At 52.4% G+C, this 19,372-nt stretch overlaps 1 long non-coding RNA gene across 1 annotated transcript; it reads right to left on the bottom strand.

Moving 5' to 3' along the window:
• Positions 1-6,694: 6,694 nt before the first annotated feature.
• On the bottom strand, positions 6,695-17,285 carry LOC114806564. The gene is made up of 3 exons (XR_003754601.2): positions 17,224-17,285; positions 12,145-12,299; positions 6,695-7,110 (listed from the first exon to the last, which is right to left on the bottom strand). It is a non-coding gene; the product is annotated as an uncharacterized LOC114806564 (long non-coding RNA).
• Positions 17,286-19,372: the final 2,087 nt, after the last annotated feature.

Genomic DNA, 19,372 nt, shown 5'->3' with positions numbered 1-19,372 from the left:
CGTTGGAAGGGAGAACAGGGTTGGCGTCTACTTTACTGTACTCTCTCGTGCATTTAGTACAGTGATCTGCACAGAGTAAGAGGTCAATAAATACCACTGATTGATTGAATATTGTTCTCACCCCAACTAAAGGAGGGGGGGTTGGGGCGTGGTCCCCTTATATCCATGAGGTCCCCTCGCACTTCCATTTGCTTCTTGCCAAACTATTTTTTTGAACGGTATTTGTTAAGCATTTACTCTGTGCCGAGCACTGTACTGAATGCTGGGGAAAATACAAGCTAATCAAGTTGGACCCAGTTCACGTCCCACATGGGGCTCAAGTTCTTAATCCCCATTTTACAGATGAGGTCACCGAGGCCTCCATCATTTAAGTGACTTGCCTAAGGTCACCCAGAAGACAAGTGGAGGAGGTGGGATTAGAACCCAGGTCCTATCCGGAACCCTTCCAGTGACTGCCTACCCACAATTTGGTATTCGGAAGGGAACATATTTTCCAGTCCTCAGCTCGTGGCTCTTTTTGATAGTATTTAAGCGGCTCTGCTACTCGTCTGCTGTGTGACCTTGGTTAAGTCACTTAACTTCCCCGTGGCTCAGTTCCTCATCTCTAAAGTGGAGATTAAGACTGTGAGCCCCACGTGAGACAGGGATCGTGTCCAACCTTATATCTAACCCAACGCTTAGTACAGTGCCTTGCACATAGTAAGCCATAAAAAAGTGTTTATTAGGTGCCGGCGTGGTGCTAAACGGAAGATAATCCAATCAGACGCAATCCCCGCCCCACGTCAACGATCATCAACCAGTCAACTGTATTTATTGAGCATTTACTGTGCGCAGAGCACTGTACCGAGCCCTTGGGAGAGTACACTATAACAATATAACAGACACATTCCCTGCCCACAACAAGCTTACGGTCTAGAGGGGGAGACAGACATCAATAGAAATGAATAGACGACGGATACGGTCCTAAGTGCCGTGGGTCACCCTGGATTCTCGGGTCTCGCAAACACTTCTCCGCTTTCTCTTCCGGACCGACTGGCCTTCCAGCCTCTCATTCATTCGTTCATCCATTCGATAGTATTTATTGAGCGCTTACTTTGTGCAGAGCACTGTACTAAGCGCTTGGAATGGACAAATCAGTAACAGATAGAGACGGTCCCTGCCCTTCGACGGGCTCACAGGGGAGACGGACAGACAAAAACAATAGCAATAAATAGAATCAAGGGCCCCAGCTCACTGCTCCAATGTGTGGGTCAGGGCTTCCGGGACCTCTAGCCACCCAGTGTGTCACGCAAGAGAGGACGTGGCCGAGATGAGGACACTGACCCAGAATCACCCCGGGCCATCCGGAGGAGAGGCTGCCTAGCCAGACCAACAGTTCCCTAGAAAATGATCCAGTGTGCCAGCTTGTTCCTTCCCTTTTGGGTCAGGAGGGTGTACTGACGCAACCCAGAGTCTCCCTTGGCCCTTCCGCACGCCCAGTTCTGCTCTGCAATTTCTCCCGTGTCCAACCAGCTGGTTGGAGTCGGTCGCGGCTGATATTTAGAAAGGCAGGAATGAAGAACCGCTTGTGGAGGCAGGCTGTCGGATTCCAGAGGGATGCTCCCCTCTCCACATTTTCCCGCCCCTCCAGCCGCTCCGCCTAGTTTCGCTTGGCTCTCCGGCCAGGGTGGTATAGCCCCGGACAGGCCCCGGGAGGTGAACTGTTCCTTCTCTGACTTTCACGGTTTTTCCCTTTCCTCCCCTCCCCATCTATCCTCATCTATCCTGATTCTCTGGACCTCCAGCAGGGCTGCACATTCGCCACGGATATGGAAGCTGTGACCATCCCCTTCCTCGCCCGTGTGTGGGCTTAACGTTCACGTATCTTTCCTTTGCTTTCCTGTGAGTTCACTTCCCCGCCTTTAAGCCTACTGGGAATTTTCTTTAGCAGGGTTCAACCGAGAATTACCTCCATCCTCTTAGCACCAAGTCAGGTCCATTTCCCCCAGGAGAAAGTCCTCTGGATTGTAAACTCGCTGTGGGCAGGGCCCGTGTCTGTCATATTGTTTGTCGTGCCCTCCCTGGCCTAGTGGATAGTGCACGGGCCTGTGAGTCAGAAGGTCCTGGGTTCTAATCCTGGATCCGCCACTTGTCTGCTGGGTGACGTTGGACAAGTCACTTCCCTAGGAGTGATTTCAGTGACTTCATCTGTAAAATGGGGATTAAAGACCGGGAGTCCCGTGCGGGACGTGGACTTTGTCCGACCCGATTTGCTTATATTCCCCCCCAGTGCTTAGAACAGTGCGGTGCACACGGTAAGCGCTTAACAAATACTGTAATTATTATCAGTCCTCTCCCAAGCGCTTAGAAGGGTTCTCTGCTCCAGCGCTTAGAACAGTGCTTGGCACATAGTAAGCGCTTAACAAATACCATCATTATCACACAGGAAGTGCTCAATAAATACGCTGACTGACTGGCCACGCTGCTTCGAGGTTCTCACAATTTTATAGGCGGGGGGCGGAGGGGATGTGCAAAAAAGATTTACAGTCAGTGATAGCAGGAGAAAGGATAGAGCGGGAAGCAAAACACAGCAGGGCGAAACACTTCCTCTTTCAGCCTTCCACCCCTCCAAACGAGAACCAGAACCTGGCTAATTAATCCCCATGAATGAGGGGACTGGGCTGGACGCTTTCATTTCGAGAGGGTCAACAGGAAACTCGTCTCTGCTCCAAACCTCCGGGAGACTCTTCCAGGAACCTCCTCCGTGTCGTCGGACACAACGGGGTATTTTTATGGGAGAAGGAGGATTCTTCTGGCAATAAGCCCACTTCATTGCAAGAAACGGCCTCCTAGAGAGCAGGGAGTGGAGCAATGCGTAGAGAAGCAGCACGGCCTAGTGGATAGAACCCGGGCCTGGGAGTCAGAAGGACCTGGGTTCTAATCTCAGCTCCACCACTTGCCTGCTGTGTGACGTTGGGCAAATCACTTCTCTGGGCCTCAGTCACCTCATCTGTCAAACGGGGATTACAACGGGGAGTCCCATGCGGGACATGGACTGCATCCAATCTGATTATCTTGTATCTACTCTAGCACTTGGTACAGTGCCTGGCACCTACTAAGTGCTTACCGGATAATTTAAAAAAGGGGATAGGTGGCAAGAGACAAGAAAGGATGTCCTCTGGGTTGGAGAGGCATGGGGGCAGGAGGGCAGTTGTTGCAGTCTCCTGTCAAGAGGAAAAATCACAGTTGCCCTCTCTTTAAAGCAAATCCGATCAGACAAATCGACGCTGTGCAGAATATAACCTGGTTGCTCTCCGTTGATAACTTCGTCTCTTATTGCTTCTATTTCTGCTTCATTTTCGTCTGTTATTGTCTTCCTCTCGGGCGATCCCCCTCTTTTCAGACTGCGAACTCCAAGAAGGCAGGGACAGTGACCGAATTGGTGTCTTTTCCGACTTTAGTACAGTGCTTCTCACACGGTAAGCACCTAGAACAGGTCAAGATCGTGTTCGTGGGTGTTCAGCAAGGAAACTTTCGTTGCTGATAATTACGGAGTTTTTAAGCGCTTGCGGTGGGCCTTTATTAAATTCATTGATTTATCCAATAGGATTCGTTGAGCGCTTATTGTGTGCAGAACTTCTAAGTGCTTGGGAAAGCACAAGACAACGATAAACAAGTGACACTGCCCGCCTACAACGAGCTCACAGTCTAGAGCCGGGAAGAGACATCAATACGCTGTGTTCCGTGGTAGACAAAAGATAATCAGAGCAGACGCGGCCCCTGTCCCACATGACAGCTTCAAAGCCTTCTTAAAGTCACACCTCCTCCAAGAAGCCTTCCCGACTAAGCTCTCATTTCCCCTACTCCCTCTCCCTTCTGCATCACCTACACACTTGGTTCGGTACCACGATTCCTAGCGTGGCTCCGTGGAAAGAGCCCGGGCTCGGGGGTCAGAGGTCGTGGATTCGAATCCCGGTTCTGCCACTTGTCAGCTGTGTGACTGTGGGCGAGTCACTTGGCTTCTCTGTGCCTCAGTTCCCTCATCTGTAAAATGGGGATTAAGACTGCGAGCCTCACGTGGGACAACCTGATGACCCTGTATCTACCCCGGCACTTTGAACAGTGCTCTGTACATAGTAAGCGCTTACATACGGTCATTATTATTATTATTATTATTACCACCCCTTAAGCATTTGACATTCACCCCGCCCTCAGCCCCACAGCACTCATCTACATAGCCGTAATTTATTTATTTCTATTAATGTCCGTCTTCCTTCTAGCCCATAAGCTCACTGTGGGCAGGGAACACGTCTACCGGCTCGGCTGTTCTGCATCTCCCAAGCGCTTAGGGAGCGCTGAATAAATACCATTGATTGATCGCAGGAAAATTCATTCTAAAACAACTCAGCAACACGTTTGGTCGCTGAGGCTTGGCAGCAGGTTTCTGTCTTGGTTGTTAATATTCAATAGTATTTATTGAGCGCTTACTATGTGCAGAGCACTGTACTAAGCGCTTGGGATGAACAAGTCGGCAACAGATAGAGACGGTCCCTGCCGTTTGACGGGCTTACGGTCTGATCGGGGGAGATGGACAGACAAGAACAATGATGTTAATAATGTTAATGTTAATAATGTTAATAATGATGATGGCATCTGTTAAGCGCTTAGTATGTACCCAGCACTGTTCTAAGCGCTGAGGACTGTTCTGAGCGCTGAGTTTTCACCCATTCTCCCCCACTATTTCAAACAGGTTCTTTTCTCTGCAACTGGCTCTTCACAGACGTCTCATAGCCTGTAGAGCGCCGCTTCGGCCCCCCCCACAGCCCCCTCCTTCTTCAAAACCCTGCTAGAGACCCCACCCCCAATACACACACACACACACACACTGTCTCTCTCCTGCACGAAGCCTTCCCAGATTCCCCCAGACCCTTGATTCGGATCATTTCGCTTCCTCCTGCAGCCTATTTCTTTTGCAAATTATGCACATGGGCTTTCATTTAACCTCTGTTCCTACCCCCTCATAGAGGAGAGACTACGGGCCTGGGAGTCAGAAGGTCATCGGTTCTAATCCTGGCTGACCACTTGTCTGTTATGTGACCTTAGGTAAGTCACTTCTCTGTGCCTCAGTCTCCTCGGCTGTAAATGCAGATTGAGACTGAGTCCCACATGGGCCAGGGATTGTGTCCGGCCTGCTTTGCTTATAACCACTCCAGTGCTTAGTACAGTACCTGGCGCATAGTAGGCGCTTAACAAATCCCACAGTTATTATTATCATGATCAGATATCTAGTTTGGGGCAGAATATTTGTTGACTCTAGAAAAAAAGTGCATTGTAAGATAGGGCTGAGTGGGTCTAATGCCTGGGTGAGGATGAATGATCATGATGGTATTTGTTAAGCGCTTACTATGTGCCAAACACTGTTGTAAACGCTGAGAGCCTATGTGAGGCAGTAAGAGAGGGTGAGTTCATTTGTATCTGGGTGAATTGGCATGTGTCCGTGTGCACACGTAGGTGCGTCCAGAAGGCAGCGGTGGTGCTTAGCTTCACGGCTGCTTGATCCAGAAGACCGCAGTGACTTCTGAACAGCCAATCACGATCATCTCACGCGGTTATTTTGTGGCTGGCGTGACTTGGAGAGTCTGGGAAAACTCCAGACCTCATTCAAGACATTTCAATTCCGATGGCCAAGTAGCCAAGAACACGTGAGGGGTCTACAAGCGGGTGAGCTTTAATGGGGGATGTGTTTTCTAACGGAGCTGACAGGTGACGTTGCGGTTAGGTAATCTGTAAACCCCTGTGAAAATCCCAGCTCCTCCAGGAAGGCTTCTCTGACTAATCTCTCATCTCCCCACCCCAATTTCCTCCCTACCGTGCTAGAGACCCCTAAATAATTACATACTCACCCTACCCCTTCTCCCCACAGCACAGATGTACGTAATATTTATACTCGGTCAATTCTCCCTTCTTGTAATTCTAATCAACCAATTGTACTTATTGAGCACTTTGTGCAGAGCACTTTACTAAATTCCGGGGAAAGTATAATAAAACTAAACAACAGACACATTCCCTACCCACCATGGGCTTTATTTTCCCGTAAGTTCCTTGAGGGCAGGGATCAGGTCTACTAATCTCATTGAACTCTCCCACAGGCTAAGCACAGTGCTCTGAGCGAAGTGCTCAATGAATACCACTGATTGACCGACGGAAATCCAAACTCGGTTCCAACGAAAGATTATTCTGAAAGCAACACCTGGGGCCGAGTAGAAAAACACTGGAAAGGGAACATTTCTGGCAGTCTGGGTTTGGGTTTCCATATCCAGCCGAAGTGAATCTGTATAAAAGATACGGGAGAAACTGCCCTAACAGAGAGGTTCAAGAGAAGATACACGCCTTTATTTGGAAGTGGGGTGTATTTCTGAAGCATACGGTAGGAGGAATGATCGGTACCGTGATGTGTTATGTTTTGGTTGGAGTAAATCAAGGTTTTTCCAACGAGGCAAGGGCATCTGGCTAAATTTACGGTAGACATGCTAGGGAGAAAGGGTAGAAGCTGCCTCGGTATTGGAATGGCAATCGCGGAAGTGTGTGAGACATCCCGGTGCAGTAACTGAATTGGAATCAATCGATCGATCCTATTTATCGACCGCTTAACGTGTGCAGAACACTGTACGTAGTGCTTGGGAGAGTTCAGTGTAACAGTCGATAGATCCGAAACTCCACCGGCAGTCGGCTAACTCAGTCATTCGTCTTTATTGAGCGCTTACTGTGTGCAGAGCACTGTACTTAGCTCGCGGGAGAGTATAGTATAGCAATAAACAGGCACATTCCCTGCCCACACGAGTGTCCAGTCTGGAGGACTCGTCGAGCCCGGCAGAGGTAGGGACCGGCTGGGATGCTCCGGAAATCCGAATCATTTGGAAGCGCTGGCTCCTCCACCCTCCGCTTCCCGCTCCTCCTCCATCACCTCTGCCCAGGGATCCGGGCGGCTCTAAGGACCTCCGTCAGTTGCCCTTCGGACCGGCCCTGCCCGCTTGCTTCGCACGGGGCCCTCGGCTGGTGCCAGACGGGCAAGGGATGAAAGTGGCGGTTCGGAGAGAGAAGTGAAAGCTTGGGCTTTTTCATTCCTCACTGCTGAAGAATTACGAGGAGAGAAAGAGAGAGAGAGAGAGTCTCCTTTGTTTTCAAGAGACATTTTTGAGCATTCCCAGGTCACGTGCAGAGTCCCCTTGTCCGAGGAGAAAACTGGACACTTGTCCCCCACCCCCCATCCCCGACCCTCCCGTAGGTCCCTGGCATCGGTCCCGGCTGTGCCGTGCTCTTCCCACGCTCTATCCTCTTCTGGAGCCAGGGCAGCCCACCCACCCGTTCTTTAAAATGGCATTTAATCGGTATTTGTTAAGCGGTTACTGTGTGTGCACGGCACCGTACTAAGTACTGGGGTAGAAGAAAGCTAATCAGGTTGGAAACAGTCCATGTCCCACGTGGGACTCACGGTCTCGACTCCATTTTGCAGATGAGGTAACTGAGGCCCAGAGAAGTGAAGTGACTCGGTCACCCAGCAGACAAGTGACGGAGTCGGGAATTAGAACCCAGGTCCTTCAGATTCCCAGACCCACGCCCCTCCCCACTAATGCCCTGAAATCCCACAGGGCTCTGCACATCTCTGCTAAATAGAGCACGGGTCTGGGAGTCAGAGATCTTGGGTTTTAATCCCGGCTCGGCCGCCTGTCTGCTGTGTGACCCTGGACAAGTCGCTTCACTTCTCTGTGCCTCAGTTACCTCATCTGTGAAATGGGCATTGAGACTGTGAGCCCCACGTGGGACAAGGACTGTGTCCAACCGGGTTTGCTTGTACCCACCCCAGCGCTTAGTACAGTGCCTGGTACGCAGTAAGCGCTTAACAAAGAGCACGGGCCTGGGAGTCAGCGGGTTCTAAACCCGGCCTGCCACTTGCCTGCTCTGTGACTTCGGTCGAGTCAGTTGACTTCTCCGGGCCTCAGTCATCTCATCTGTAAAACGGGATTAAGACTGGGAGCACCCTGTGGGACCCGGACTGTGTCCAACCTTGTATCGAGCCCAGCGCTCAGTACAGTGCCTGGCACACAGTAAGCGCTTAGCAAATACCATAAAAAGTTTCTGGCCAAGGACTCTAGCTGGCCTCATCGCCAAACCCTGGTTTGGGTGTCAGATTGCCCCTCGTGGAATCATCCCACTCCTTTCTGAGCCACCTTGACTCGCTCCCTTTTGGCTTAGTGGGAAGCAGTGTGGTTCAGTGGAAAGTGCACGGGCTTGGGAGTCAGAGGTCATGGGTTCGAACCCCGGCTCTGCCACCTGTCAGCTGTGTGACTGTGGGCGAGTCACTTCACTTCTCTGCGCCTCAGTTCCCGCATCCGTAAAATGGGGGTGAAGACTGTGAGCCTCGCATGGGACAATCTGATTACCCTGTATCTACCCCAGCGCTTAGAACAGTGCTTGGCACTTGGTAAGCATTAACAAATTCCAACATTATTATTAGTGGCAAGAGCGCGGCCTTGGGAGTCAGAGGTCGTAGGTTCTAATCCCACCTCCACCACTTGTCCACCCTGTGACTTTGGCCCAGTCCCTTAACTTCTCTGGGCCTCAGTGCCCTCATCGGTAAAATGGGGATGAAGACTGTGAGCCCCACGTGGGACGACCTGATTCCCCTGCATCTCCCCCAGCGCTTAGAACAGTGCTTGGCGCATAGTAAGCGCTTAACGAATACCACAGTTATTATTATTATTATTATTCTCCCCCCTCCCAAGCCCCTCAGTATTTATTTGTAATTGATCTATTTATATTTATATTAGCGTCTGTCTCCCCACCTAGACCGTAAGCTCACTGTGGGCGGGGAACGCGTCTGCTGTATTGTTACACTGTCCTCTCCCCAACGTTTAGCACGGTGCTCGGCGCCCAGTAAGCGTTCAGTAAATATGACTGACCGACCAACTGACGGGAAGCACGCCTCCCCGCCTTAGCTCTCCACAGTTGGGGAACTTCTCTGACTGCGGCGGTTCTTCTCCCTCTTGCGGGGGCTGGTTTCCTTTAGCCCTTGGCAGTTTCCAAAGGACCTTGCCCTCTTGGGAAACTCAGATTGCTCCATTAACATTCTGCTCTTGCAAGAGCAGAACTGGAAAGGGCCAAAGACGGCTACGGCCCTGAGTGGGAGGGAGGAGATGCTTATATGTACGAGCAGTTTTCGTTGTTCTTTTTCATTCTTCTCACTGTGTTCCATGGAAGATAGCTTCCTTCGCTTTCATTGCAAAGCATTTGGGAAGTAAAAAAACAAAACAAAAAACAAACAGAAAACAACAGGGGTCGGGTCCCACCAGAAGTCACTTTATAGTCCAAATCAGGGTGTTTTTTTTTAAGGAGAGTTTCAGAGGATTGGGAGAGGGAGAGAGAGTGCATGTCTACGAGTGTGAGAAAGAGAGAGAGCAGACATGCCTGGGGCCTAAGTCTGCCTTCTGAACATTGCTTCTGTTAAGCTCAGCCCCTCCCCTAATTTCCTGACGGCCGCCCGCCCCTCAAAGGGGTGATGAGGAAAGTGGGCCTTAGCTAACCATCTCATCCGAGAAGCCGAGACAAGCCGAGTCCCCAGATGAAAATCTGTGCACGCACAGGATGGAGAACAATTCAGTCCTTCACATTCAACCTCCCGGGGGCAGGACGCAGAAGTCACTATCTCCAGCCCCCATCTGGGAGGAAAGGAGAACAAGGCCACCATCTTTGCTCTGGGCACTGTCTGCCTCCGGCCGGAAGATTAAAAGTGTCAACTCCCCGGGCCTGGGCTCTCCTCAGTTCTTCTTTCTCCTGTCTCAGGAACGCTGGACTGGAAACAGGAATGAGGTTGGGCAGAGCCAAGCCCCCTCAGGTGGTTGGCAACTCCTCCTGTCCGTCACGCGGGTCGAAGAGTGTCCTCTTCTTGAGGACGGAGATTGTGTCTACTAACTCTAGTGGACTCTCCCAAGTGCTTAGTACAGTGTTCTGCACAGGACAGGTGCTTGATAAATGCTATCGACTGACATCCTGGCCACTCCTTGAGAGGCTAAGATAGGTCACTTGTGGGCAGAGAACGGGTCTACCAACTCTGTCATATTAAACTCTCTCAAGCGCTTGGTGCTCTACACACAGTAAACATTCAGTAATTACCACTGATTGATGGATCACTTCTCCAAATGTCTGAATGTCGACCACCAGTTATCCCAGTAGGATCACAGGGACTGTAAAAGTACTTTTCGGGCATTGTACGGGCAACTGTTGGGAATCCCACTGCTCCGCCCCTCCCATCCCCCCCAAAACCCCACCCAAACAGAAGGAAAACAAAGAAAAAGTCAAAACCTGAAATGCTGTTTGCCACAACCATGTTTTCCAGCTGATGCTAAGGAAACATTATTTTGCCGGGGCGACATTTTCACGGGAAGAGTAGAATGTGCATTATCGATTTTGCAGCAGTCACTTCTCGTTTCTAAATTAGTCAGACTCCCACCACCTCCCCCCAAAAAGTGCCACGTTTTCTACTTGCAGTCGAGGGTTGCCCAATGGAAAGCCTCTCCTAGATTGAAAGTTCAGAATTCTTTTGCACTCTTCTAAGCGCTAAGTCCTGCTCTGCACACAGTAACTACTCAATAAGTAGGACTGGGTTGACTGAACGCAATGCAGCTTTAGCTGAGGTGACGTGGGTCACAAATCCTCAGTGGGTACAATGCCGACCCCTCTCCTTCCCTGAAAGGCAAATCCAACCTAACCTGCCGGGAAGGGCGGTTATAATGGCCTTTATTCAGCGCTTACTATTTACTAGGCACCGTACTAAGCACTGGATTCAGGCCGTTGTCCCTCTCTGCAGGTGGGGGACTGAGCTCATGCCGGGAACTTGCGAAGCAGCGTGGTCTAGTGGATAAATCACGGGCCTGGGAGTCAGAAGGCTGTGGGTTCTAATCCCGGCTCCGCCATTTGTCCGCTTTGTGACCCTGGGCAAGTCAATTCACTTCTCTGTGCCTCAGTTTCCTCATCTGTAAAACGGGGATTGAAACTCTGAGCCCCACGTGGGACAGGGACTGGGTCAAACCCGATTTGCTTGTATCCACCCCAGCACTTAATACAGTGCCTGGCACACAGTAAGCGCTTAACAGATACCAGAATTATTATTATTGTTATTAGGACTATTTCCAAGGAAACGCACAAAGCCTAGGAACGGTGAGGACTTGGGCAGAAACAGTCATTGATTCGTCACGAGGGTTTTAAGACGGAACTGGCTTGATTCCCATTCGACCTCCCCTCCCCTCCCTCCTTGCTTCTTATAAACCCTCTCTCCTGCTCGCAGTTGGAATAGCTGTAACCTTTCATCTTTTGTCTCCTTCCCTGGTCTCCCCTCCCCTCTCCGAGAAGGGGAAGAAGGGAGACCTGCATCCTGAGGAGATTCGACCAGAATGTCCTACGGATTCTTATGCCCTTCCCGAAGCCGGAGATGCTTTGCTCAACAAATAAGCAACCTAAACTACAAGTCTCCCTCTAGACTGTAAGCTCCCTGTGGGCAGAGAATGCGTCTACCAACTCTGTCGTATTTAATCGTATCTATCGAACGTCTCCCCTCTCAGGGTCGCACCTGGAGAGTTTCCAGTACTCTACCAAGTCTCGACTATGGGAGAGAGAGTCAAGCAGAGGCCTGTCCATTCCATTCCATTCCTAGCTTGGGCGGGGGCTAGTGAGAGGAAGGCCATCTCCTCCCCAAGTCGAGGACGGAGACTAGAGGTCACTGCACGGAAGGAGACGGTGGTAAACCACTTGCGGATTTTTACCAAGAAAACTCTCCGGATACACTATCGGAGCAACTGCCGATTGAGGCGGAGTGTTCTGCGAGAGACGTGTCCATGGCGTCGCTATGGGTCGGGGATGACTCGACGGCGTACAAATACGAATTGAGCACTTACTGTGTGCAGAATCCTTGGGAGAAAACAACAACAAACACATTCCCTGCCCACAATGAGCTTACAGTCTAGAGATAAGCTTAGAGCGGACTTAATAAAGCAGCGCTTAATACAGCGGTCCGCATGAGGTCCCACCGATCGAGCGACTGATGAGGAAAGCTCGCAACAGCGACAGTCGAGAGAGGAAATACAGAAAGGGAAGGATTTCTTGAGCACTTACTCTGCGTAGAGTCCTGGACTCAGCGCTCGTGTGAGTACAACAGCATGAGAGGATTGATTCTTCTCACGGCTTCCTCCCTCCTTCACTTCACCGGTCAGTCTCCTGCTCAGTGAAGGGGACAGTTGCTCTTCAGCGGCCAGAGGACTCCCCGGCTCCTGGCAAGAAAAGGCGGTTAGACTGCAAGCTCGCTGTGGGCAGGGAATGTGTCTATCAATTCTGTTGTATTCCCCCACACGCTTAGTGCTCTGCGCATAGCATGTACTCAATAAATACCATGGGTAAACTGAAGGGCAGCTGTGAGGAGAGCAGTCAGTCGTATTGATCGAACACTTACTGGTTGCAGGGCACTGTACTGAGCACTTGGGAGAGGCCAGTGGAACAATAAAACCAACACAGTCCCTGCCCACTGTCAGCACTGCAGAGAAGCAGCGTGGCTCAGTGGAAAGAGCCCGGGCTTGGGCCTCAGAGGTCATGAGTTCGAATCCCGGCTCTGCCGCTTGTCAGCTGTGTGACTGTGGGCGAGTCACTTCGCTTCTCTGTGCCTCAGTGACCTGTAAAATCTGTAAAATGGGGATTGACCGTGAGCCTCACGTGGGACAGCCTGATGACCCCGTATCTACCCCAGCGCTTAGAACAGTGCTCGGCCCCTAGTAAGCGCTTAACAAATACCGACCTTATTAACCAGTATTAACCACTTCCGCCTCTCCAGAGCGTGGAACAATACTGTGAGCTCCACGTGGGACAGGGATCGTGTCTAACGCGATTTGCTCGTATCCACCCCAGAGCTTAGCGCGGTGCCTGGCACCTAGTAAGCACTTAATAAATGCCATTATTATTGATTTATTCATTCATTCATTTAATCTTCATGGTATTTGTTAAGTGCTAAGCCTGTTCCTAGGCTGGAACAGGAGATTAGAGTTGACTGTCCGAGTGCACCATTACACACCCTGACCAACCCGGTGTCTTCAAATCAGTCTGTTGTCCATTTTCCCCTGGAGTTTATTCCCGTGGTGCTTTTAAGGCCTTCAGGGTGCTGGTTAATACTGGTTAATGCTGGTTAAGACACATTCTCTCACAGTCTAAGATACCTAAGTGCTGTGGGGTGAACCATCAAGTGTTGGACAAGGAACAGGTCCAAATGCATAGGTGATGCAGACGGGGAAATAGGGGAAATGACTTAGAGGAGGCCTCTTGCAGGACAGGTGATGTTAGTAGGGCTTTGAAAGCGGGCAGAGCGGAGGTCCGTCGGGATATGAAAGGGGGAGGGAGTTCCAGGCCAGAGGGAAGATTTGGGCAAGGGGTTGGTGGCGAGATAGACCAGACGGAGATACAGCGAGTAGGTTGGCGTTGGAGGAGCACAGAGTGTGAGGGCTGGGTTGGAGGAGGAAATCAGTGAGGTGAGCTCGGAGGGGGAGAGGGGAGTGACGGCTTCAAGGAGATTCTGTCTGATGTGGAGGTGAATGGGTAACCACTGGAGGTTTTTAAGGATTGGGGGAGATGCGGACCGAATGATTTTTTTTACATCACCCAACCCTTTCCAGCAAAATTCCCCAGAGCCCGAGTACCTTTAGCAATCAGTCTTCTTGCCGGCCTTGGCGTAATAATAACGATAGCGGTATCTGTTAAGCGCTTACCGTGTGTAAGGCACGGTACTAAGCGCTGGGGTGGATACAAGCAAGTCGGGTTGGGCACAGTCTCTGTCCCACTTGGGGCTCACAGTCTCAATCCTCATTTCGCAGATGAGGTGACTGAAGCCCAGAGAAGTAAAGTTGACTTGCCCAAGGTCACGCAGCAGATAAGTGGCAGACCTGGGATTAGAACCCGTGACCTTCTGATTTCTACGGCTTAAGCCATGGGAACGGAGGGACTCTTGCCAAAGACGAAAGAAAATCTCAGCTGTGTGTGGGGTGTGTGTGTGTGTGTGTGTGTGTTTGTGTGTATGTAAAACACCTATGCACACATTATGGGAAGCAGCATGACCTAGTGGATAGAACACGGGCCCGGGGGTCAGTAGGTCATGGGTTCTAATTCCGACTCCAGCACTCGTCTGCTGTGTGATCTTGGGCAAGTCCCCTCCTCTGGGCCTCAGTTCCCTCGTCTGGAAAATGGGGATTGAGACTATGAGCCCCATATGGGACAGGGACTGTGTCCTACCCCATTTGCTTGTATCCACCCCAGCACGTAGTACGGTGCCTGGCCGCCCACGGTAAGTAATAATAATATGTTATCATATTATATATAATATATTCATTCAATCACAAGTATTGAGCGCTTACTATGTGCAGACCACTGTACCAAGCGCTGGGAATGTACAATTAGGCAACTATATCTATATATATCTATATATATGTAGTCGTATATGTGTGACCTTAACTTCTCTGTGCCACAGTAAGTAATAATGATGATGATTATTAATATACGTGGTCATATATACATATATGTAATATACGGTCATATATCTATGACCGCAACTTCTCTGTGCCTCAGTTTCCTCAACTGTAAAATGGGAATGAAGACTGAGCCCCACGTGGGGCGGGGACGGCGTCGAACCCGATCAGCTTGTGGATGTTGGTATTTGTTAAGCGCTTACTACGTGCCGAGCGCTGTTCTAAGCGCTGGGGCAGACACAGGGGAATCAGGTCGTCCCACGTGGGGCTCACGGTCTTCATCCCCATTTTACAGATGAGGGAACCGAGGCACAGAGAAGTTAAGTGACTCGCCCACAGTCACCCAGCCGACGAGTGGCAGGGCTGGGATTCGAACTCCTGAGCCCTGACTCCAAAGCCCCTGCTCTTTCCACTGAGCCACGCTGCTTCTCCCCGTATCTATCCCAGCCCTTAGAACAGTGTCTGGAACATATCAGGTGCTTAATAAATACCGCGATTGTTATCGTTACGTGCTGAGTACAGTGCTCTGCACACACCGAGGGCTCAATAAATACGATCGATCGGTCGATCGATCGATCGAACACATCCGACAGCATCGGCGGGTGCAGCTCAGCGCAGCTCACCCCGGGACCCTTCACGCCTCCTTAAGACCCCCGACCCGCCCACGAAGGGACCCGGGCACCAGGAGAACTGCGCCCAGCACAGGACAGCGCCTTAACTAGGAGCGGCTCTCCGGGACAGACCGTCCCTTCCCCAGCCCACCAGTCTAGGTCTGCTGGGTGACCTTGGGAAAGTCACCTGCCTTCCCTGCGCCTCAGTGACCTCTGCCGTAAACCAGAGACGAAGACGGTGCGTCCCATGCGGGACAGGGACCGGGTTCAGCCGGCTCAGCTTGGATCTACCCCGGAGCTTAGCACAGGGTGTGTACCACGTAGGAAGCGCTCAACAAATACCAGAACCAGCACGGTGTAGCGGTAGAGCCTGGGCCTGGAAGTCAGAAGGTCATGAGTTCTAATCCCGGCTCTGCCCCTTGTCTTCCGCGTGACCTCGGGTGAGTCACCTCTCCTCCCTGTGCCTCTGTTCCCTCGTCTGTAAAACGGGGACGGAGACCGTGAGCCCCACGTGGGACAGGGACCGCGTCCAACCCGGATCGCTTTCATCCACCCCAGTGCCTAGTACGGTGCCTGGCACGTAGTAAGCATGGCTTAGCGGAAAGGGCACGGGTTTGGGAGCCAGGGGTCGTGGGTTCCAATCCTGGTCCCGCCACTTCTCAGTTTTGTGACTTTGAGCAAGTCACTTCACTTCTCTCCGCCTCAGTCACCTCATCTGTAGAACGGGGACGAAGACCGTGAGCCCCACGTGGGACAATCTGCCGACCTCGTATCCATCCACCCTAGCACTCAGAACCGTGCTTGGCACGTAGCAAGCGCTTGACAAATACAATCATCATCATTATCGCCTTCAGAACGGCGCTTGGCACATAGCAAGCACTTAACGAATACCATCATTATCGTCAATGCCATAAAAAAGACAAGAAAATAATGGTCCGTCCAACTGCCCTCCAAAACAACGTGTGTGTGAGATAGAGAGAGAGAGAGAGAGAGAGAGAGAGACGAAGCAGCGTAACTGAGTGGAGAGAGCCCGGGCTTGGGCGTCAGGGGTCACGGGTTCGTATCCCGGCTCCGCCACCTGTCAGCTGGGTGACCGTGGGCGAGTCACTTCACTTCTCTGTGCCTCAGTTCCCTCATCTGGAAAAAGGGGACGAAGACAGTGAGCCTCACGCGGGACAACCCGACGACCCCGTATCTCCCCCAGCGCTTAGAACAGCGCCCTGCACATAGTAAGCGCTTAAATACCAACATTATTAGATGGAAAGAGAAACGAAAAGAGGGAGAGATGGGAAGAGAGAGAGAGAGATGGAAGGGGAGAGAGATGAAGGGAGAGAGAGAGAGAGAGAGAGAGATGAAAAGAGAGATGGAAAGAGATAGAGATGGAAAGAGAGAGAGATGGAAGGAGAGAGAGATATGGAAAGAGAGAGGGAGAGATGGAGAGAGAGAGAGAGAGAGACGAAAAGAGGGAGAGATGGAATGAGAGAGAGATGGAAAGGAGGGATGGAGAGAGAGAGAGAGAGATGGAAAGAGATAGAGAGAGATGGAAGGAGAGAGAGATGGAGATGCAGAGAGGGAAGGAAAGAGAGAGAGATGGAAAGGGAGAGGGAGAGATGGAAAGAGAGAGAGATGGAAGGAGAGATGAAGAGAGAGATATGGAAAGAGAGGGAGAGATGGAGAGAGAGAGAGATGAAGGGAGGGAGAGATGGAGAGAGAGAGAGAGAGCTGAAAAGGAGGGATGGAGAGCGAGAGATGGAAGGAGAGAGAGATGGAAAGAGAGAGAGAGAGAGATGGAAAGGGAGAGAGACGGAAAGGGAGAGAGAGAGAGAGACGGAAAGGGAGAGAGATGGAAGGAGAGAGAGATGGAAAGCGGGAGAAGGAGGAAGGAAGGGGGCGGGGGTCCGATGGTGGGGGTGCGGCGTGCAGCGCAGTGGGAGGGAGGGAGAGGTCAGAGCCCCCGTTTCGCGGGGTCCCGGGCCGGTCCAGGGGCTGGAGCCCTCCTCCCCCCGGGGTCCCGGCCCCCCGCCCCCGCCCCCGCCGTGGCCCTCCGGCGCCCGCGTCCCCGGGCCGTGTGTGCCACTCACCGGGTTCGGGGCGGCCAGAAGGCAGGCAGAAGGCGGCCCGATGGGCGGGAGGCCGGCGAGGGGCGGCCGGAGGGGAGGGGCGGTGAGCGGGTCCCCCCCCCCCCCCCCGCTCCTCGCCCGCCCGCCCGCCCGCCGCTGCCCCGCCGGCACACACACGGGCCCGACCACCCGCCGCCGCCGCCGCCGCCGCCGCCTCTTCCTCTTCTCCCCCTCCTCCTCTTCTTCCTCTTCCTCTCCTCTCCTCACCTCCTCTTCCTTTTTGCCTCCACTTCCTCCTCCTTCCATCCTCCTCCTTCTTCCTCTTCTCCTCCTCTTCCCCCTCCTCCTTTTCTCCTCCTCCGCCTCCTCTTCTCTTCCTCCCTTTCCTCCTCTCCTCCCCTTATCCCCGTCCTCCTCCTCCTCCGCCTCTTTCCCCTTCTCTCCTCCTCCTCCTTTTCCTCCTCCTCCTCCTCTCTCTTCTCCTTTTCTTCTTCCTCCCGCTCCTCCTCTCCTTCTCCTTCTCTTCCCTCTCCTCTGCTCCTCCTCCTTTTCTTCCTCTCCTCCTCCCCTCTCCTCCTTCCCCTTCTCTTCCTCCTTTTTATCCTCCTCCTCTTCTCCCCTTCTTCTTCCTCCTGCTCCTCCTCCTCTCCTTCTCTTCCCTCTCCTCTTCTCCTCCTCTTCCTCTTCCTCCTCTTCTCCCCTTCCTCCTCCTCCTCTTCCTCTACCCCCTTCTCTCCTCCTTCTCCTCCTCTTCCTCCTCCTCTTCCCTCCCCCCCTCTTTCCCTCCTCTTCCTCTCCTCCCCCTCCTGCTGTTTTCCTCCTCCTCTCCTCCTCTCCTCCTCCTCCTCTTCTCCTCCTCTTCTCCTCCTTCTCCTCCTCCTCTTCGCCTACCCCGCTTCTCCTCCTCTTTGCCTTCTCTTCCCCTTCTCCTCCTCTTCTCCTCTTCCTCTTCTCCTTCTCCTCCTCTTCTCCTTCTCCTCCTCCTCCTCTTCTCCTTCTCTTCCTCTTCTCCTCCTCCTCCTCTTCTCCTCTTTCTCTTCTCCTTCTCCTCCTCTTCTTCCTCTTCTCCTTCTCCTCCTCTTCTCCTCTTTCTCTTCTCCTTCTCCTCCTCTTCTTCCTCTTCTCCTTCTCCTCTTCCTCTTCTTCTCCTCCTCTTCTCCTCCTCCTCCTCCTCCTCCTCCTCCTCTTCTCCTTCTCCTTCTCCTCCTCTTCTCCTCCTCCTCCTCCTCTCCTCTTTCTCTTCTCCTTCTCCTCCTCTTCTTCCTCTTCTCCTTCTCCTCTTCCTCTTCTCCTCCTCTTCTCCTCCTCCTCCTCCTCCTCCTCCTCCTCCTTCTCCTCCTCTTCTCCTTCTCCTTCTCCTCCTCTTCTCCTCCTCCTCCTCTTCTCCTCCTCCTCCTCTTCTCCTTCTCCTCCTCTTCTCCTCCTCCTCCTCTTCTCCTCCTCCTCCTCTTCTCCTTCTCCTCCTCTTCTCCTCCTCCTCTTCTCCTTCTCCTCCTCTTTTCCTTCTCCTCCTCCCTTTCTCCTTCTCCTCCTCCTCTTCTCCTTCTTCTCGTCCTCCTCCTCCTCCTTGTCTCCTCCTCCTCCTCCTCCTCCTTCTCTTCTTCTGCTTCTCCTCCTCCTCCTCCTCCTGCTCCTGTTCTCCTCCCCCTCACCCCCGTGGCTGCCTGGCCCATCCGGCCCCTCCCCATCCTGGGCACCTCCATCCCCGGCCGAGGGGGCTGGGGGGAGGACTGGGTGGTCCGGAGGTGGAGCAGGGACGAGTGGAGCCGGGGGGAGGGGTTGTGGGAGCGGGAGCGGCCGGTCCGGCCCGTCCTGCCCGTCCGGCCCGTCCGGCCCCGACCGCTACCGGGGGAACAGCGAGAGCTTCACAGGCCACCCTTGGCCAGGCCCGTTCATCCATTCCATCCGCTCATTATTATGGTATTTGTTAGACACCTACTCTGTGCCAGGCACTGTTCTGAGCCGCAGGGTGTTCATTCATTCGGTCGTATTTACTGAGCGCTTACTGTGTGCCGAGCGCTTACTGTGAGCCGAGCACTGTACCAAGCGCTTGGAAAGTATAATTCGGCAACAGTCGATCCCTACCCGACAAGGGGCTCGCAGTCTAGAGCGGGGAGACAGATGACAAAACACAACAAGTAGACAGACATCACTACCATCAAAATCCACC

The sequence above is a fragment of the Ornithorhynchus anatinus genome, chromosome X1, assembly GCF_004115215.2.
Source record: "Ornithorhynchus anatinus isolate Pmale09 chromosome X1, mOrnAna1.pri.v4, whole genome shotgun sequence".
Lineage (NCBI taxonomy): Eukaryota > Metazoa > Chordata > Mammalia > Monotremata > Ornithorhynchidae > Ornithorhynchus > Ornithorhynchus anatinus.
The sequence above is the reverse complement of the archived record's forward strand: the minus strand, read 5'-3'. Positions and strand labels throughout refer to the sequence as shown.